This window comes from Dufourea novaeangliae, unplaced genomic scaffold, assembly GCF_001272555.1.
Source record: "Dufourea novaeangliae isolate 0120121106 unplaced genomic scaffold, ASM127255v1 scaffold147, whole genome shotgun sequence".
NCBI classification, from domain to species: domain Eukaryota; kingdom Metazoa; phylum Arthropoda; class Insecta; order Hymenoptera; family Halictidae; genus Dufourea; species Dufourea novaeangliae.
The window spans coordinates 853,207-875,756 of NW_015374029.1; the positions used below are offsets into that span (position 1 = coordinate 853,207).

Below are 22,550 nucleotides of genomic sequence, written 5' to 3' on the forward strand. Positions count from 1 at the left end.
ACTTCCAGCGTTTCCTAACTTGCAAAATACAATGAAACAAAAATTCTTATAAAGTTCATTATTACCGTAGCAAAGCCTCGTGAACAGAATTCATATTTCTGTCCCACATTAATCTTTAGTCACCACTATAAAAAATTATCTTAGATACCACTATAAATTTATAATTATTAAAAATTTAACAGAGTAAATACCAAGATATCACACGACGCCTTGAAGACGCCCATTTTGCGGCTATTTTAGGTCTAAGGCGCCTTTAAGTCGTCTTCAAGGCGTCATTGTGCGTCATGTGCTATCTGGATAAATTTGTCTTCACGTCCAGTTCAAGAAATCGATCCATAAAATTCAATATTTGCATAAACTTCTACAATCTAGTTAGCTTACACTGACATTTCGCCTTTGTAACCCTTTTCTAACTCGACAGTTCCATGGCCCCACTTGTCACCAACAAACAATTTGTTGTACCCACACTGTAAAATCACTAAAAAAAGAACATTCCCTGTTTCATTCATTCACCAACCAAATGGACATATTCAAAAAATCAGCATTACAGAAAATGTAACACAACGAGTAGCCTGTAGTTAGGTCAACGCAGCGCGCCGTTTCGCGAAGAAAAATTCCCCACGTTTCGAAGGGGCGGAGGGGAGGGAGGGTGCATGATGGGAGGAAAAAACCGTTGAAGTATGTACACCACAGGCACATATGTACGTCGGCGGCATTGTACAAGCATGGTCGGAATTTTCTACCGCGGTTTTATGCCTCGTCGACGCGAGTGGATGCGAAACGTGCTTTCCACTCGCGGCGTATAAAATCGATTACTTTATACGATACGCGAAACCGTGAAAATACGCGCGGCGACCGTTTCAACATAATATTTTTACGATTCCACCGCCGAGCTTAAAATATGCCGGACGCACGGGGGAAAGGCCGCATCGGCGAGAATGTTAAGGAACTTACGGCCCTGTATAAATTTCGGCGGTGGCGTCGATGTGAGAATGGGAAAGGATAGCAGGACAATTGGAAAAGTGGCTAGAATAGAAGCATCATAACTTCTGCGGGGACATTCGAAATGTGTTTTAATTTCGTTTTCGATAAAATAATGAATTTTATATAAATATAATAGAGAAGGCTATTAAATATACATATTAGGTCATTGGTAATAATTGTATATTAATACATTAATATACAGACTCCTCTCGATTATCGTCTGGCTTGTTCTACACGATTATTGTCCAGGCGTTATCCCCACCACTGGGGAGGGGGACGTGGAACCTGTCAAACGCATACTTTGTTGCCCCTCTTACGAGGGTCTAAAGTATTTCTCCCTATAAGATTATTTTCCCGGTGCAGAACCAAGTTCGGGACAATAATCGAGGGGAGTCTATATTATATATTGTATAATATATACTTTATCATACATTATAATATATTTTACATATCATTATAATGTATATTAATATATATATACAGAAAGCTGTAAAATTAAAATATTATGTCATTGGTAATAATTGTTATGTAATTAATTATGATTTTTGTTATCAGAGTACAGTGTCATTTTATCACTGCGTCGTAGATATTATAGGTTTCTTCCATTGGAGAAATTAATGAGTAACTGGCAACTCTGAAACAGAATCTCTAAGTAATAATTAGGTTTAAATATTCATGTATGAAAAGTAGAATTTTTATACATAAAGGTAGTATTTCATATTAGTATTATATTAAATTTATCTGTTAATATGAAATTTCAAACTTGAAAGAAATCCGACATCCAATTTTGCTGCCTTCCATTCTCATGCATCACGGTATCACGCTATCCGTATCTCCAATAATCCTGAGGAATCCTCTGATTTTTTCAGACCCATAATTCCATACGATCATCATCAAACTGCTTCTGCCTCGATGGAATCATAATTTGACGGATAAACAGCAATTGATAGAATAAAACGTAACAGTAAAACGAATTTCCAATAATCGAACAGCGGCTTCATAGTCATTCATCAAATCTTCAACCCTCTAACTTTCAAACTGTTATTCATTCAGTGCTTATCTACCAATATCAAAAACAAGTAAATTTAGTTATTAAAATAAGCAAATGACTAAATATCATCATCTTCAACCCTCTAACTTTCAAACTGTTGTCCATTCAGTGCTTATCTACCAATATCAAAAACAAGTAAATTTAGTTATTAAAATAAGCAAATGACTAAATATCATCATCTTCAACCCTCTAACTTTCAAACTGTTGTCCATTCAGTGCTTATCTACCAATATCAAAAACAAGTAAATTTAGTTATTAAAATAAGCAAATGATTAAATATCATTATCTTCAACCCTCTAACTTTCAAACTGTTATCCATTCAGTGCTTATCTACCAATATTAAAAACAAGTAAATTAAGTTATTAAAACAAGCAAATGATTAAATATTGTTTTGTTTTTTCAATTCCATGTTTCATATTCAAATAATTTTCGCAGCATTGACTAGAAATGTTCATTTACTTAATACTGTCCATTCACTGATAAAATCAGTATTTTTCAAATTTGTTGTTTCATCTTATTTTTCCATGTCCATTGATTTCTCAAATTGAACTCTAGTTGCGTTACAAAACTGTTTAAATATTAAACAATCAAATTTCCTAACGCCATTACCATAAAAAATTCGACTTCAATAATTACAAAATCTCCTAAGTGTTCATTCATTGATCCGTTTACCCTACTCCACAATCCCAAAGAAATCACCACCTCCGCGTTTTCCATTGAAACCCAGCGACCTTTCCAGCGGACCGAATCATTCGCAGAATAATCACCGCAATATTTCATCCTCCCTCCTCGATCGCAGCCCACCCCACACACGCGCATAGGATGTCACCCCTTCCAATAATTTTCGCCTCTGCCGAGGACGAAACGAATTTACTTTTAATTGGCGGACGCGTGACCGTACGATCCCGTCCCGAGAATATGGCCAGACCCAGTGATGTACGAGGGTCAGGCCATGTTTCCGCCTGTTTTGACCGCCGAAGGGGGTTGGGGCCGGGCAGCACGCCCCGGGTCAAGGGATGACCCGTTGTCCACCTTTCTTGGCCCCTGGAAATTTCGGGCATCAGGGTCCACCGCTATAGCACGCGCTCTATACCCTTAGGCTGACCAGAACGTACCTAGAACGGGTCAGGGTCGCGCGACACAACGGTCAGGAGAAGTCCAAATTAACGGAGTGTCCACTCGTCCCAGGTAGACAGACGATAGAGGCATGTCCTCTGTGCGGCATCACCTGAAAATACGGGACCGATGGTACGTTTCAACGATCTTGTAGACCCGGTATATATGTATACCCGCGTAGCATTGTCGTGTGGAACGGAACGTGCCACGTCGTTGCCCCATCACCTGCGCCGCCTGCCTTTCGTGAAACTGGATCCAAGCGGGGGACCGTTGATCCAGGACCCCGCGGTCGTAGATCGTTGTCTTCTGACCGGGTGAAGGCTTCCGGTAGCCGATCTGACCTAGTTCGATGGGTCTATTTTCGGGGGATATATCTGGTTAGTGTGCTCTATTCAGGCTGGATTTTTGGTTACTGTTTATCTGTTTGTGATGCCTTTTGGGTGGTACTGGTATGGAATCGGGGAGGACCGTTTGCAAATTGGTATGCATGATACTGGTATTTTGTAGGAATTTGGGATTTACCGTTTGTGTAATTGTTGATTTATATTCAGGTGGAATAAAATTGTAGAAAATGATATAATGAATTAATCGTCTAAATACAATATGTTTTCATACTCTGTAAGGAATCTGAATGTCCAAGAATAATTTTGTTACCGTTTTATGCTTTCGGAATGTCTGAAAAAATTCTGTGACACTTGTCGAAGTGTATACTAGATTATACAATTGTTCGTTGAGTCAAATATTTCAAAGTTTTTTTGGAGAAAAATAACAATTCGGAGGTTTGTAGGGTCCGGGAGAAATGGGAATTCGCTTGGGTCGTCAATAAGATCCACATTGACGACCATATTGCCTACGGAGGGTTAAAGGTCAACGTAAATTCCGACGAGAACACCTTCATGATTCCGGTTAAAGTAAAATAAAAATCTGAAATACATATGGAATATACGATCGTTTAGAATTCGGTGTCGTAAAAAGTTTCAGAAAGTTTATTTAAGTCTTCTTTTAGGACCCTCAAGGTAGCACACTCGTTTGGCGTCGTATTTAGCTGGGGCTCCATGTGGTGCTTCATACTTTTTATCAATTTTACCAATTTAATTTGAATGATTAATATTTTAAACTATTTCAAAATATTGATATGGTAACACAAATTTACAAATAAGTGGGAACCCCAAATTTTATTTCTTATTGTAAACAAAATGTAATTTTCTTTCAATTTTTAAGAAGACATTGGAAAGTTTGTCGAACAGACTACAGGAAAACAAGTGACGTTGACGCTCATAGCAGATATGCGTATAAGATGCTACCACACGCATTGAAACCTAAATTTGCATACTTCGATCTTAATTTTTAGTTTCATTTGATCGTTAAAAAATCTATAACCACCTAATTTTTTATGAAAATGTAATTTTCTGTAACTAAATAACAAATGATTAACTTCTCAGTAACAACTACAGTTCCATATAGCATGTACCAAAGGAAATTTTCATAACCTATCTTTTTCAGTAATTTTATCGTCGACCTACAATTTTAAAACTGTTCTGCTAAATTTTCAACTAAATTTATAACTATTAAAAATTTTCGCGAGCCACCTTAACAAAGTAAATACCCAGATACCACACGAAGACGCCCATTTTGCGGCTATTTTAGGTCTTCAAAGCGTCATTGTGCGTCATTTCCTATCTGGGTAAATTTGTCTTCACGTTCACTACAATAAATCAATCCATAAAATTCAATATTTGCATAAACATCCGCAATCCAGTGATAACTAATACCTGTAACTGATTTCTTTCAATGAAATCGCATCTTAAGGGGTTAATTTAAACGACAAAACACCCACAACCTCGACACCTCTCACCCCCAAAAAAATCCACCATCAACCATCGAGACCTGCCGCAGTCCTTCCGTACCCCGTATTCCCTCTTTCACCTGGTGTCTTCAGTGGAGGTAGATTATTCGCTCCGCGAACGGCGTCCCGGGGTGAACGTCGCGTCGACGAGGGTACGACGTACGTACGTACTGCTACGTACCACGGCGGTGTGCTCGTTACAGCGCCTCCACTCTGCGAGATTCAATATTCTAACCAAAATCCCCGGGGCTAAGAGGGTCGCGGGGAGGAATAAGAAGAAGAGGGAGGGGGTGTAGGGGTCAAAACTTTCCAGGCGTGCAGCCACGACGTAGACGGGAACCGGAGCATCCGGGGCTGTCTGGTCAAAAGTTTCCCCGTCGACGACGGGGCCTCGTCGTACTCCGTCCTTTCCCCTCGTCGTCGTCGACGGTAAACTCGGAGTCCGCACACACGAGGTAGGAACGCGCAACGGGAGAACCTGACGAAGGGGGATGGGGGGACCAGCGAGTTACTTGACGGACTTGACGTAACTGACGTCGCACGGTTAGGAATCCGGCTGAATTTCTCGACGGAAGAGGGAATTTTTCGGTGGTTGAACCGCGCGACGCGTGGTTTTATTTGCCGATGAATCCGGGGGGGTTGGTGATGGTGGTTGTTGAAAATGGGACGGTTGAAGCTCACGGTTCGTTGGAGGAGAGCAATTAGATTTGTTTCTGACAATCGACGACTGTCGGTCTGTTTGCGTGAGACGCCGGTGTCGAGGTATTTGGGTTATTGGTTTTGCGGGGGTGAGAGTGCTAATGGGGGATGCGAGTTTCCGGTGGATGAGGGTTCGGTGTCCGGTTCGGTCGGTTTATAGGGAGATTGTGCTCGATGCTGTCTTCCTGTCGATCCGTATGCGTTATTTCGAATGAGTCTACGGAGAGGACACGTTGATTGCATTTGAATTTGGGTGTAATGCAAATATCACGATGGGCCCCGTCACCTGTATATGGATGACAGTCATATTAACTGGGTCAGAAATGATCTACTCGTATATTTCGAACTATATGTATGTTTGAATAAAAGTTTTAATCGCTTTGGTTCTCTATAAAACTCTATAATGAAATTTCTAAATATTTATTTATTTATTTAAACAACAAATGTTTAATAGTCTCAATGCGCAGATTTATAGAGCATAAAAATTTTCATTCTGACAGTGTTTTTATATCCACTGCAGTTTTCAAGATACAGACTTCTCTCGATTATCGTCTGGCTTGTTCTACACGATTATTGTCCAAGCGTTAACCACTGGTGGGCGGACAGTCGAGCGCAAATATTTTGTCGACGCTCAGGTTTTGGGCAAAAAACGAATTTACGAGGGTCTGAAGCATTTCTCCTTATAAGATTATTGACCTAAATTTGGGACGATAATCGAGATGAGTCTATATACAGGAAAATAAGAAAACACATATTAACGCGTTATTGCGTCGTAGGCAGTGACTCAAGCCATACAGAAAAAAATCGTGGTTTCACCCTGAAGAATCGAAATCAGAAAAAAAACGAGAAATTGTCCGATGATTCTCCTGAGGTCCCCCTTCAAACCTGTGGAATTAAAAAAGAATCTGAGTTCTCGAGCTACCAAACTTCCTCTGTGAGGAAGGTTCGAACATATTGTTAGTTGTGTATATGCAATACAATAGTAAGACATTTTATCAATCAGGTCGTATTACCTAGTTCTACCCTAATGTCCAAAAACCAGTAATCAGAATATTATCTATCAGAGGTGCAGCTTTGAAATTTCTGCTAACATATTACTAAATATTAACCAATATGTAATAAAATTGAAATGATTTCTCCAATCACGATTACCTAGAACATAATAAAATCGTTATCAAACAGAACTCTAAATCGTTCCATTATAAATATTAGAATTCCACGTATAGCAGTGCACTTTCATAAACAACAATAAGAATGTAGCAAAGTTTACACCCCGCGTTTCATCGACACTAAAACAAAGTACCCCTTCCAAACCCCCTCATCAAAAATACCGTACGTGACTGAAGTAGCCCGTTTTAACACTTATCGAGCATGCCACTGCCGTACTGAAAGTAGCAAAACTCAGCCACTATACCGACAAACACACTCCCACGCGAACGTAAAGAATCCCTGAACGCCCAGTTATATTTCTCGTGGCGCGCGAGAAGACCGAGGTGTGCAGAGCCACGATAAAAGTTTCCCTCTCCCCGTCACGTGTCCTCTATCTATCCACCTCCCTTCAGCGACACGTACTTACGTGTATTTATGCTACCGTGTACCCCTGTACCCGGGACCAATCGAAATCGTCGGTTTCACCGAGGAAAATAAGGGTGGTTTTCAACTGCCCCTGCGATCCCAAAGCCATCGATTTCGCGAGATACCGTCGTAAGGGTGATTTTTTGATGGCGGGGGTGGACTTTGGGTGGACCGTACGCCCCTATGGAAAAACTGTGTAAAGCCCCCATACGAAGGGAAAGACCGCGGGCTATGGCTTCCCTTCTTATCCTTCTTCGACCCCCTCCTTTCCTTACCTTCAACCGCACCTCCATTTTTTCGTAAACTCCGTTCCTCCTCTTTCGACGATGTTCGTCTATCTTCGCGTGTTTGCGCGTGCACCATACGCGATACGGGTAACAAAGTGCATCGATATCGACATAAACTCCCCTTCGTGTGTATCGCATGATGGGGGCGGGATACGAGATGGGCTGAGATCGTTGGATACGGAGAAACGTGTGTGGATGAAAATGGAAGTTCAGGGATGAGGTACATTGGGGAAAAGCGTAAGATTATCTTTGTAGTGTTAAATTATTAATTGTTAACAGAGTAATTTTTATGAATATTTTAGGGGGTTGAAACTGTTAGTGACAATAGAAGTATCTGAGAATAGTTAACAACTATGTGATCATTACTGTGTATCTGGTTTGGTAATTACTAGCACAGTTTGTGTTGGTTGACTGATAATTCCATAAAAAAGTGATGGTCATATAATCATCTATTCTCTTTACTAAATTTTCTACGAAACCGATACAACATTAACTAAATGAAATTACTGATCAAAAAGTTCGAGGACTTTATGTATAAATCATTTATTATTAATCTTCATCTTCAGAGGACGGGTAGGTTTTTTATGACTGTTTATATTTGTGAATTAGAACTTTCATATATTTGTTCTAGTGTTATACTACGAATTAAAGATTCTTATACGCTAATAGGCGAGGGTTATCAAAAACGGTGGTGACAATTTGAGTGATTAATTCGTTTATGTATATTTCCAAAGTTGTAGTAAAATTTATTTTTCAAAATTACATTACTTTCTAGTATTCCTGATACATAAAGTTCCCAAACTTTTCGATCAGACCGTGTATATTAACACTTTACTTGCAAACCTCCAAATTCTATACCTCTCTAACATTCAGTTCACCCCGTCAATCCCTTCTACAACACATTTTAACATACAGATATCATCATGAAGTCATCCACAATTCTTCCCAAGACAATATACAGGGTGAACCACAAATCGTGATCACTAGAGATTACCCTGTTATTAGTAGTCCGATCAAAAACGTTTTTATCAGGTATAACATGGTTTCAAGAGAGCTTTAACGAGATTATTGCAAATTTTTCATGGTTACCTTCAATTTTTGGCAAATACACCTATAATTTATTTAAATCAAGGTAAAAGTTATGGTATAATACCTACCGAATTCTTTTTGAAATCCTTTAACAGATAGGCGTAAACAAATTATAGGTGTATTTGCAAAAAATTGAAGGTGACCTTGGAAAATCATGAAAAAGAAGAGTCGACAAGAAATTTGCTATAATCACGTTAGAGCTGTCTTGAAACCATGCTATACCTGACAAAAACATTTTCGATCGGATTACTAATAACAGAGTAATCTCTACCGATCACGATTCGTGGTTCACCCTGTATAACAACTAGACTGCCGATTTTTCTGACCATTCAGATTTCCATAGTTTAATCTATCAAAATGGAACAATAACAGACACTTATTTCCCTCACTCAAGGTTCCGTTCTATCCAAAATAAAATACAATTTACATTCACCTTTCCAAAAATGTATTTCACAAATTCCCATTCGCAACAAACGCATAAACTCCACAATCTAAAAAAAAAAGAAAACACTCGATCGTGCCAAGGTCGATCCAGCCGCCATTTCCCACCTCCTCCAACGTTTACTTTCACCGCCCGAAAGAATTTCCCCCGTCCCGCGATAAGCCTCTCTCCCTCTATTTCACCCGAGCCGCGCGTTACCGTCGCGTTATTCCGGCACGCGTGTACCCAGCGACACCTTTAGAATCCGTTGTGCGTCGAACGACGCAGCAACGCCGGGAAAGGTAAAGAAGCGACCGAACACCCCTGCGCGTTACGGATTTAAAGTTGAACGCTGCTCTAATGAGGTGCGCCGCGCGCTCGTTGACGATTTTTCCCGGCTGTTCCTTTTTTTTTCTCTCTCTCTCTTCTTTCGTTCTCCAGGTAGTAGTCGCGAAGCGGATTTTTTAATGGGGTAACACCGCGTGCTCTCCTTTTTTCCCTCCCCCTTCTATTCTCTTTCCTTTTCTCTACTTTTCTACCCGCCGCGCAAAACCCTCCCCTCCTTCACCCTCAGGGCCCCGTTAAACCCCCTTCGGCCGATGGTTACCTGAGTGTGTAACACCCGTAGGTAGGCAGATACGTAACCCGCGGAAAAAGGGGGCCCCTTATTTCCAAGGCAGAAACCGACTAGAATGAGAGAGAGGAGAGAACTGTCCGTGCGCGAGGTAAGATTGAAATTCAAATGAGACCGCGGAGGACATTCTAATTCCGTGCGGCAACCCCCTTTTTTGCATATCGGGACCCACGCAGCTGCCTGCCGCAACCCAGGGACCCAAATTATATACATCTTTTCTCCTCCCATCCTGACGACCGCGCGTTCGATAACTCTCTCTACCGTCTCCCTCTTCGACGAACGGTTAGAACGGCTTCGTTTCTTTTTGTTTTTTTTTTTTCTCTCCTTCGGATGGTGGCTTGCGCGCGCGCGTGATCCGTAACAATTGAGAATCGACAGTATTCAAATCCGCGGCGATGTACCCCAGGCTACCTAAGCCCGGCAGGCTTACCGGCTGCCTTCCGGGGATACGATCGATTTTGTGTTACGAAAGACCGAGAGGAGGGAGGGAGCAAACCGATATCCAGACCTGGCTGATTCTCGATTATCGGTGGACTCGATAATGGTACCGGTTTGGGGTGGTTCGTCTTCGATTCTGTATGTTTTTGTGGATGTTCGATGTCGAACGTGGAACTGAAGTTTGGAATCAGGTGGTCAGAATTGTTGAGACGAATTTAGACACTGTACTCTGTATGTGCAACGCCGGATGATTTATCCATAGTGAATGTGAAAGATGAGAGTAAGGAAAATTGGATTTATTTCACTAGTTTTTGTCAAAATATGGATTCGGTATAACAGGATCATTATAAAAAGATTAGTTTATATTTTTCGTGGCCGTTTTCGAATCATCAAAAGCAGAGACGTTGTTCACTGATCACTTCCCAAATAGCACATGACGCCCAATGAGGGTCTTGTAGTGTGCTATATGGGTTTGGATGGAAGGCAAATAGAAATAATGTTTTTCGATGAATCAGTCTGCGATGATGATCCAAAGTGGAAAGGTATGAACTTGGCTTAAAGATTGTTTTTATATAAATTTCATCCATAGTCAGATAGCACATCACGCCTTGAAGACGCCGATTTTACGTAAGGAAAATTGGATTCATTTCTGTAGTTTTCGTCCAAATATGGATTCGATATAACCGGATCACTATAAAAATATAAGTTTATATTTTTCGGTGCCGTTTTACTATGAATGAATCATCCATTCGATTCTTGCGATTGCATTTATTATTAATACAACATACTAGTAAATACAATATTACGAAATATTAAACTTATTTCTTTTATTTCGACCCTTGTATAACCCTGAAGACCATAGTATACTACATGGTTGAACTCGTCTTAATGTCCGCTTTCATATTATGTAAAACAATACGTACCATGCTATTTTAAAAAATAAATGTCGCCTTTGTTTCTAGAAAAATATTAAAAATACAAAAACTTTAGACACGCTATCAAATTACTAGTAAAATATACTACAACTTCCTCCCCTTCGGTTTTTTTCTAATGTTTACTGTTTAAAATTAAAAATTTGTTCAAGTTACTTTTAAAAAGAGGCTAGCAACATCAAGATTAAAAAAAAATGCAATAAAAACAGTAAAGTCGACGATTTTTTCTAATATTTACTGTTTACGAAAAAAGCGATGGTACAAATTATCTCGAACACCCTGTATATTATTCAAACAAAATTGTTCCCGACTCTGTCTACCAAGAAAGAAGGTTCAGTTTCCCTCTGAATTATAAGAAAAAACAATATACCAATTCAGTACCAAACGATTAATCAGACGATTTCTCCCCATATTCGTAATACCCCAACCAAACATAGCACCCCGTTGCCCATAACCTAAAGTCTCGTCTCCACTCTCCCCAGATACGGAACCGCAAAATCTCCATAGTTTTCAATTTTCCAAAACCATCCGAGTAATCCCTCGAAAAATCCGCAGGTGGAGAGATGCCCTGGACTGAAAAGTCAGCCGAGCTCGATGGGCCGTCTACGTGTCCGGGCGCTGGAACAGGAATCCTCGCGCGGAGCCTGGCAAAAGAGGAGAAGAGGGAGTGCAAACGGCCTAAGGGAGCCGCCGCTTTGCATAATCAAATCCCACGACGATGTAGCAGAATGCGAAGTACCCCGATGGATAGAGGGGGCCACAGAGGGGGTAGGCTGCTCGCACGAATCCCGCGGGCACGCGAGGACTCCGAAAAATGCGCACCCCTAACCCCACCCGCCTGTGTGTTGCCTTTGGCCCCGGTCATAAGGGGCTCGACCGTGTCTAAGAAGTCACCCCTCGCGGAATTCCGGGAATAAACCGGAAACACCTAGCTCGTTTTGCGCTAGATCCCCGCGAATTCTTGGTGCGGAAGGGTCGACGAGTTTGGGGTGCGTTACCCTATATGGCGATCGGAATTGAGCTGCTTCGATTGACTTGCAGTTGGTCTTTTCGGTCGCAGTAGTTCAACTTCTGATGTTTCGGGATACTTCCCAGTGGAGGATTTTTTATTTGTGGATTCTGGAGGTGAGTTTCCATTATTTACTGGGGGTAAAGTGTTAGGGGTAGTAATAAGTAACATTGTTTCTTGAGGAGTGATTCTACGATGACGACAAAAAGATTTATCTATGTTTAGGGATGTTTTGTTTAGTAAAGACAATATGTGAGGTAATATATCTGTTTAATAGTAATACGAAAAAATTGTGAAAATAATTTTATTGTTTTGTTTCAAGTTTTTTCTTAGGGTGAAAGTGACAGCTCAGAACACAAGTGTTTTCGTGTTGTAGGTGTATCTCAGCTGAGATTTGTTTGAAATAAGTTTTTTAACAGGATGGAAGTGACATATCAGAAAAAAGTGTGTTCATGGTGTAGGTGGTATCCCAGGTAAGACTTGTTTGAAACAAAAAATTCAAGAAAATTTTGCATTAATATGAGTGTCGCTATCACCTTGTGAATTTTACGAAATGGCAAAATCTGATTAGAAAGTGAGGGATATACACCTGGACAGCTCACCTCATCAGTGAAATGTCAGAAAAATATTTATCATTTAAAAAATGACAGTTTATAATTTGAAAAAATAGTAAATTACTTATTGGTACATCTAATAGTAATTTTATCAGTGTGTCGCCACTTTGTAACGGTTTTTTTTTGGTATATGGTAAGAGGGATGAATTAATTATAACGGGGGTTGAAATGGATGTTTTTGTGGTAGCAAGGAGTAATGGTTATTTTTAAGGAAATAGTTGATAACGTGAATTTTAATTGAAGAAATAATCTCCTTGATTCCCCTTTTGTATTTGCTGAAAGGGTCGGTCGTATTGTGCAAGGAATAATCGATTCTTTATCGTTTCAGTTAATGATGTTTGTTTTCAGGACGTTGGCGGATAATGTAGGACCATTCATCATCAGAATCTCTTCCAAAATCCCTTTCACATTCCTTACGTACACTTATACAACGACTAAACATTCTCTAAATTTCAGAAAGGTCATTTGCTTACAGTTTATTAACAACAAAATTTCACATTAGAATTACACACCCTTCCAGATTTAAATCTTCCCCACTCAAATCCTATCGCATAAATTAATGAACGTAAGCCAATGTCATACAGATCCTAAAAAGTACATAATCAATTAACACCTTATCCTTCAAATACTTGTACTAATTAATGTGTTCGTGTACTCTTTCAATCTTGTCTTTGTCGTATGGTTTGACATAGTAAGGAAAGGTTGCCGAATGTCAACTACACAACTATAACTTGTCATGAGTAAGCAATTTGCTCCGTGTGATAAACAATATGTGTGCTTCATATACTAAGTTAGTTAATGGAAAGGTCCAGGTCGAATCCAACCATAAGTTACAGTTCTTCTTGTGCTGTCCCCACTCTATTTTTATTATGTTACTGTTACTCTTATTTCACAATATTGTTTACTATTTAGTAAACTTTTTATACTTATATTATTATATGTTATATACATTAATTATTATTCCTTATTCCATAATTGAACAATAATACAAGTTCAAGATAGTAACTTCTTTCTACCCTTCTGAAAATAGCAAAAAAAGTCTCCAGTCGAATCCAACCCCACCTTACCAAATACAACCTTAAACCCCATCTTACCAGTTAAGGGTTAAAGTAATCACCACTATCATCCACATATTATCTATCATACAGCGCAAATTGTTTACACATGATAAGTAACAATAACGGTCCAACCTAAGTGATGGTCCAAATTCGTCAACCATCCCCTACATCGAATACCATACCTATCCAATCTCAAAAATCCCATCAATCTCCTCCAGTACTCAGCAGATCCAACACCAACGAATTCCATTTCAACATTCTCTAACACACGCCCTTTCATAATTACGTGAACAACTCGAAACAACCTTCTTCCACCCCATCGTAACCATCTCCCAATGCACAAATCTCCTTTGCCTAAAAGAAAACCAACTCGCCTCGAGCAAAAGTAAAAAATCCCAGAGTCAGACTGGATAGGCACGTCCGGCGTTATTTGGAGAACGGCAGCAGTGTGTCGCCACCGATGGGAAGGGATGGTGTATCCACGGAAAGCCCTATGGAATTCCGCAAGAGGCGAAAAACGGAAGGGAGGGTGGACGGCTGGTACGCATAGAGGGGTGGCACGTAGCCCCCTCGTCAAAATGGACGGACTAAGCCCGTATAAGTCTAACGGGATTTTTCGATCGTGGGCGGGTGAGTGCAGGCCGCAGTTCGGTGGTGGTTGCAGGGGGCAAGAGGGGGTGAAAATACGGTGGGAGGGTGGTTGAGCGATGGTAAGGGCAGGGGTTTGGGGGTGGGGTGGTTGGGAGTCCTTCAAGATGGCGGCTATAAGGGATGGTTTAGGGCGCGTGAGAGTTGCGGAGTTTCTTCACCCTCCCCGGTGTTCCCTTCTCCACCTTCCGTTCGTGTCTCTCCGGTTTACGTATCGTCTTTTCTGCCTTTGCTCACCCTCGATCAAGACCAACCCCCTTCAACCCCCCCTTTAACTCGTCCCCGTGGAGCCCTCGGGTCCGTTCACGAAAGTATAAACGTCAGTGGAGACTGATGGAAATGGACGAGACGAGGTGGGGGAGGACGAACGGACGATCGGAAAATAGTGGAAAATCGAATGGCTGAGGGTTTGGAAAGCTTGTGAAAGTGTGGTTGGATGGAATAGGGGGAGATGAGGAATGGGACGACAATTCCTCGCTTCCAGGGATGGAAAAGCGGCTTTTTTTCGTTCGGTTTGGAGCTTTTTCTCTTTACCTTTGCCGCGGGGATAACGGAGGACGATGGGAATATGTGTGTTCGCGGAAGTCGTCGGAAACCAGGTAGCCAGAGTGATGGTTGCCGATGGATTCGTGTAAACGGAGCCGATAGGACCGTCTATGAAACGAAACGAATCGGGCGCGACTATACAACGTTCTGGAATTCGGGGGTTGTTTTGATTTCAGGGGATTGCAGAAATATCAGTGCCCGAAAACGGAGAGAAACGCGGGCCACATTATTCGTGCTTTCCCTTTTAAGTGGATGGAATAGATGGAGGGGAATAGGAAGGTTTAGAGATGTCGTTGACGTTAAATGGTTCACTTTAACGGTACTGTAGGATTTTCTTGAGGAGGGAAACGAGTAGAATCTTACGTAAAAATAATTTTGTGTAGTTTATAGTTTTAGATGATATACAGTGTGATGTTCCAAATCTTAAGATCTGAACATTTACTGTGAATAGCACAAAACTTGCTGTCGTAGAGTTTTATTTATGTATCACTTTCTGAATGAAAACGTGTAATTGACATTTCACTTTAATTACCTGCTTGATCTAATTCTTGTTTAGATTAATATTACCATTTGGTGAAGTTTCATAGCACTCGGAGGATTAATCATATTTATGAGTAAGGAGTTTTTTATGGAACGACTATTTTTTTAATACTAATATTTATGATAGTAATAGTTCTAGTACGGATATTTCTAATACTAATATTTCTGATACTAGTATTCCTAGTACGGATATTTCTAATGCTACTTATATTACCAGTTTCTAATACTCTCTAATAATTTCTCGTACTAACTTTTAATACCAATACAATTTTTCTAACAAAAAACAACATCTCTAACTAGTTCTAGAGAGAGAGACTTCTACGGTGGGATTGAAGATTCACTGAAATACGTTCTACCTCGAATTAATATCGTCCCAAGGATTAGGTCCTAAACTTATCAATAAATACAATTATTTACAACGACCATTTACTTCCCATATACAGTGGGTGTAAAAAGTATTCGTACACCCTGTAAAACGGAACAACACTTTTAAAATTGGTCCAAATGACTTGAGTTTTTTTGTGAAGTTAGAGACTTTAATTTACTAAATGATATGAAAAAAAAATTTGAGAAAGTTGCAATTGGTCCGAATCGCGAAGAAAATATTAAAGGTCGTGTTTTACAACTTTTTAATCTGAGGCTATAATGAAAATTTAATAAATACATATCGAAGATTTATTGTTAGTTATGTACATACTAAAACTTTCATTGAAATCGGTTAATACAGAAACGAGCGACAGATATCGAAAGATGTGAGAATTGTTAGATTTACTACAGTTGTAGATCGAAAGTCGGGAAAAACTGCGATTTTCAACATTTTTAATCGTTTGTATCTCGTAGTAACGTTAACCGATTTCAATGAAATTTTCAACATGTATATAACTAACATAAATCTTCGATATGTATTTATTAAATTTTCATTATAGCCTCGGATTAAAAAGTTGTAAAACCTTTAATATTTTCTTCGCGATTCGGACCAATTCCAATTTTTTCAAATTTTTTTTTTCACATCGTTCAGTAAATTAATGTCTCTAACTTCACAAAAAAACTCAAGTCATTTGGACCAATTTTATAAGAGTTGTTGCGTTTTAAAGGGTGTACGAATACTTTTTACACTCACTGTATAAGAATTTCTCAGTGCATCTTGCCTTCTGTAATCTTCTTCTACCTAACGTCTTATCTGATCATTCTCTAACATCCAAAACCCACGTGCACTCTTCGAATGAATCCTAAAATTCATTCCAATAACTTCGACGAACAGTTCATCGCCAAAAACGTGTTGAAAGCCAACCGAAACCAAGAAAAACCAACCAGAAGAAAATAAAAAAAGAAAAAGAAAGAAGGTAAACGAGAAAAGAAACGACCGAACACACGCGTAAAGATTTCAGGCCGGCATATCCCCTCGTCGTATCTGAAAGGAGGAGCGGTAATGAGCTTCGAATTTGTTCCCCTCACCCGTGTACTTTAACCGCGTTTCGCTGCGTTTTTCCGCGCGGCGAAAGCGTCCGCCGCGAGAGACAAGAGGGGAGAAAGTTAAAGGAAAAAAGCGAACGTACGGAGAAAGAGTGGAAGAAAAAAAGAAGAACGGGAGTGTCGTGATAGAGAGAGGGAAACGGGCCGAAAAGGGGGGCAAGAACACGCTGGGATCCGGGTCTCAATGGCCGACTCGTTAATCGACGTCGCCCGTTGGAAAACGGGGGCGAGGAAATCGCGTGTCTCAAAGTGGCGCGAGAAAGAGAAAGAGAGAAAAACTGGCAAGAAAATTCCCGATAAAGGGGAAGAAAAACGAGCTGAGGCGAAATCTCGCGGAACGGGATCACCGAGTTTTTCACCTGCCGATTGCTCCTGCGGCTTATAAGGCCCTCGAGAAATTCCCTCGACCGGGAACATACACCTTCGCCACGGCCATTTTCTAGCCAGTCGAATCTTCGACGGTACGAAACGAAAACAAGTATGATTGAATGAAGAGGGATTGAATTAGAAGGTTTTGTAAATTTACGTAGCACAGTCTATAAAAACGTGTTGTTGATTATTCTAGGATAACTGACGTAACTGCAATTTTTACGTATTTTGAGTTATGCGCAATTCGGGTAGTAAATATTATTTTTTAACTTATTCTTAAAGCAATAAGCTATATCTATTGATTTTGTCCACGTAACTGCTTATGATATTATAATTTTATGTATCTGTGTTGGTTAGGTGCTGTTTTACGACATATACACGGGTCTGAAATATTGAAGTACTGTAAGTAATTTTAACTTAATTAAGTCGCAACAAAGTTAGCCTAGGTATGTACTTTGTTTATTATATTGAACGTTTAAGATATGGTTGGCATTATTAAAAGTACTAAATTGCTTTTTTCTCAAAACAAGGTTTTTGCAGGTACGTAAATTAACCTTAAATTATGGTACATTCTAATACCTTGACTGCCACAGTGAAAAAGGCCGTACGTATCCAGACACAATTTATTTCGTTTTTTAAAGTCATAAATTATCGAAAATGTGTATACGTTTAGTTAATAGAGGCTGTTGGTCTTGTTTCAAATTATACTACGATATTATTTTTACAGAAAAATTTTGTAATAATGCAATCTCTTTGCAATGTACATGTCATCCATATTTGTCAAAGTGTAAAAATTAGTCCAGTGACTGCTATCGTGGATTAGCTGTAAAAACTGTGGCCAAAATAGTTGCTATCCATTGTCTTATTTAGTTATTTTGTCATAACAAATTCCAAACGGTAATCATACAAAGATCAGAGAACGAACAACATAATGTGTCCACTTTTATTGTTATTCTAATCTTCATATCATTTGATAACTAAAATGGATTAATTTAATATGACTTAGTAAAAAAGAAGATCATCCTGTCAAGTTCAAAGGCATAAACCTTTTAAAAACAGGTCTGAGAAAAAATAATTGTTGTATATCCTGCATTCCTTAAAAAAAAAACTTATTTCCACATTTGAAATAATTTTATCCGAAGAGATATAAATGTGAGGAGTGAACGAGGATAATATCAGGGTCAAGATAACACTGACCACTAGACGGTTAACCTCCATTACTTAAAAAACACTTTCCTCTAAATCCGGCACCTCCCCTACAAATACAGCAACGTGAAAAAGAAATCACTGCTAAACCATATTTCCACTCCTCCGACAGTTCGTCAACGCGCGCGTCCCTACCTAAAAAATTACCCCCCATTAAAAGTGTGCTGGAAAACAGCCACGCGGTTTTCCAACGTGCACGGTACCCAATAATATTTTCCCGCTCGCTGACATCGACGATCAAGGAAAAACCGTCGATGGTGTTTCGAGGCGTAAAAGAAAACGCGCAGAGACCTAGCTCGTTCCTCTCTCTCTCTCTCTCTCTCTATCGCCTCGCACAGAAGTGCAAGGGTGATCGAGAAGGGGTTGTCGGTGGCGCAGGACGAAGAGAAACGAGAGGAGGGAAGAGGAAATGGAAGGGGGTGGGAGGAATGAAAAGCTTCGAGCTTGCGGTAAACATCGAGCGTGTAATTCGCTCTTTAAAGAACACTTGGACGATAATTAAGCCGGCGTGGGGTGCGCCCGTGACGAGGAAGGGGGTTGGAAAACCGGGTTCGAGGAACGAAGAGGGTATATCGCGCTGGATAGAGACGGCGAAAGCGTGCGAGAGGAACAGAGGAGGCGAAATGAGGGGAGGAAGAGGTTGGTTACGGGCACCGTTGAAAAGATCTTTTTCCGTTTATTTTTCGTGACCATGGCTCGGAAAGACACGTGGTCTGATTTTAATTAGCACCGGGGTGCACTTCCAGCGCGCGCGCAGCCACGGATGGAGAATCTCGGGCTTAGAATTCACCTGCCAACCACCACCCCTCCCATCCCCCCTTCCAACTCTTTCCAGAGTCTCGTTTTGCTTCGTTCTCCCGTGGTCGCTGCCACTAACCCCTTCCATCCTTCGAGTTACCTTTCTTCGACTGTGTGTTCCCGCGCTCGGTCAAGAGGGTTAATCCGACAGCGAAATTCTCGTTCGCTTCGGTTGGAGGGGGGGGGGGGATGGAAAGGAGTTTTGATGAACGTTAATTCGAGCCGCTTCGTCGTCGCCCGGGGCTGACGGCGTTGACGGTCGAAGGATTTTTGATCTTTCGTTCGAGAATACTTTCTCGGTCTTGACTAGTTGTGAAGGTATTTTTTAGGGATTTCTTATTGCTTTCTTTAATAGGGGAAATTACAGTGAAATTTGTTCATATATTTTCGAAACGATGACTAATTGTAGAGACTTTTCTGCAAACGTGACTGCTGTCCATCGAGCTATAAAATTATCTACACAATATTTATTGCAGACCTTCAACAATTTCGTAATGCTTTACTAGGTTTACTTCGAATACGATAAGTGTCCTAACATTTATGAACGGGAATGTGTATATTTACTTTCGTAGTTTTTACCCTTATCATCCTTTTCTGCTAAATTTTGCTTAATTAAGTAATTCGGTCAAACAAATTTGAGTCTTTCGTAAACAAATTTCTGAATGACTGTATGTCATTCTTGACAAATGAATTTATTGCATAGAATTATGACTCTGTAAGTTTGTAGTGAGTTTTTAGAAGAATTTCAGTCACAGAAAAGGTATAATATATACATATTTCTGTCTTGATTAGATGGTCAAATTTAGACAAACGTCTTCAAACATCTACAAATCCAGCCAAAGTCCCGACGTCTGTTCAAACACTTTCGTATACACTTTCGACTGTAAAGTGGTACGTGTATTTAAGTACAGGTATATAGGAATACTTTTAGACAACTTCAAACACCATCCAATTTCTTTAACAGATTTTGTAGTCGGACTTAGAGACATATTCTGATTGTTATTACTACACTGTGGATGTTTATGCATTTATAGCATCCCTTAACTTGGAAAACTTAATAAAATAAACGTTTTAATAAAGTTCAATACTATTTATGTGTTATTATTAACGTAATGAAGTCTCTAATACAGAATTTATAATTTTCCTTGATTTTAATTTTTGGATATCAATATCAAAAATTTGGATTTTGCATAAATTTATGCAGTCTAATACTAGCTATACAAATTCACATTTTTCTACAAAATTTCATAAAACGTGGAACAACAAAAATATTGTTTTCGTTTATCAACAGACTTATTAAATGAAAATTAAAAGCTTACTTGTGTAAATTCTCGGAACATTTGTTTCAGTGTAAAATGGTCAATTAATTAGATTCAGTATTCGTGTAAATTTACAACTTTGCAATAAAAATTTCTCTTAACTAATTACTAAACTGTTTTTTACAGATCATTTCATATTTCATTTACATACCTTTCAAACAGAAATGGATTTTTATAATTAACGAATGGTTACGATTCTTCGGGAGATCGTTGTGAAAGATAGAAGATCGTTTTAAATAAATAAATTACAGCAATCTTCCTCGTGGTTACGATTTAACCAACTACCTCCTTCTAGAGTAATACGTAATATTGCAGGCTGGTTCGCGACACGCGAAAAGCGATTTGTCTCCGGAACTGAGAACTTGGCACACTTGCCAGTGGAAACTCGAGGCCAATGGAGAGAAAAAAAGCCTCAAATATTGAACTTCCGTTACCCCCCGTGTACCATCCCCCTCGGCCGTTCGTGTTTCCCTAAAGAGTTTGCCTCATTAATTAATACCGCTGGGAAATATCGTAATTTCTTCGATCCTGCAGGAAATTCCTTGGCCATCTTACAACACTATCAGAGAAAAAAAATGACCTCTTACAGCGATCAATCTCTTAAACAATAATCAGTATTATAAAATATCCACTTTATGAAAGTTTGTCAAGGTCAATCGCAGTATCAATTAAATTTAACAGGTGTATTCGTTTAGACAATAAGAATATTGATTTCTTAAAAGTTATTTCATTTACTCATTGTTATGTGAGACAGTTTAATATTTAATAACTTTGCTTCACTGCTAAACGACACAGATCTCAAAAGTGTTTCCAACAATTCTATTCATATTACAAAAATTAATTCCATATTCGTATTGGCATACATTTTAATGGCCTCCGAAGATAGGAAAATATGAGATCGAAATAGACCACTTTTCTTATATATCCACCATTTTCCTGATTTGATTTCGCATATTTTATTCTATCCCAAATGACACTCACAATTACGCTCATAAACCAAATAATATAAATATTAGATTTTAACATATGAAATTGTCATTTTTATTGTTGCTTATCTTTGAAAAGGTATTATTTATTCGATTGAAATGTGCACCGTGGCAATTAACTAAATTTAATTTATTAATTTAACATGCCATGGCAAGTTAGTGATATATCATCACTAGTAACCAGGGCTTGAAAACTGTTATGATATCGATTTAGATTCTCGAAACCTTTATTCTGAATAACTGTTATGAAGAACCTAAAGTTCAGACTATATTAGTTTCAGTTAAGGTTCTTATATTAGCTCCCATATCAGTTCTACACGTTATTTTTAGATTCTCTATAAGTTCCAAAACGGTTATAGAACCCATTTAACGTAATACTCTTACAGAATTTTACAGTAAATGAAATCACGACACATTACAGCTCTAAATTATCACATATTAGCACAATTTTACAAAAATTATTATAAATGAGTAAGTAAATAAAATATGTACACATTTGTTACATACAATTATTTTATAATACGAAAAATTTTCGTTGATTTAAATTTTTAAGTGCTTAACAAACTTTTACCATACTGACTTCGCAAAGAATATGCTTATATGTATACGTAATGTTATATGTAATATGTTATGATTTCATTTACTGTAAAATTCTGTACAATCCCTACGAGAATCATTTCTATAACCGTTTTGGAACTTGTATAGAACCTAAAAATAACAGAAATAAAAACCTTTACTGAAACTGATATAGTCTGAATTTTAGGTTCTTCATAACAGTTATTCAGAATAATAGTTCTTCATAACTATTTCATTCGGAACCTTTATACAGTTTGAAACAGTTATTTCCGGGACCATTTCAAGCCCTGATAGTAACCTACAATTTCAGCTTCTTCATTACTAACTTACATTCAA

At 39.1% G+C, this 22,550-nt stretch overlaps 1 long non-coding RNA gene across 1 annotated transcript in view; it reads left to right on the plus strand.

Annotated features, from left to right (window-relative positions):
• Positions 1-11,899, plus strand: part of LOC107189422 — a 167,149-nt gene extending 155,250 nt beyond the window's left edge. The window contains exon 4 of the long non-coding RNA XR_001516233.1: positions 11,628-11,899. This is a non-coding gene — a long non-coding RNA (uncharacterized LOC107189422). The remainder of the gene's footprint in view (positions 1-11,627) is intronic.
• Positions 11,900-22,550: the final 10,651 nt, after the last annotated feature.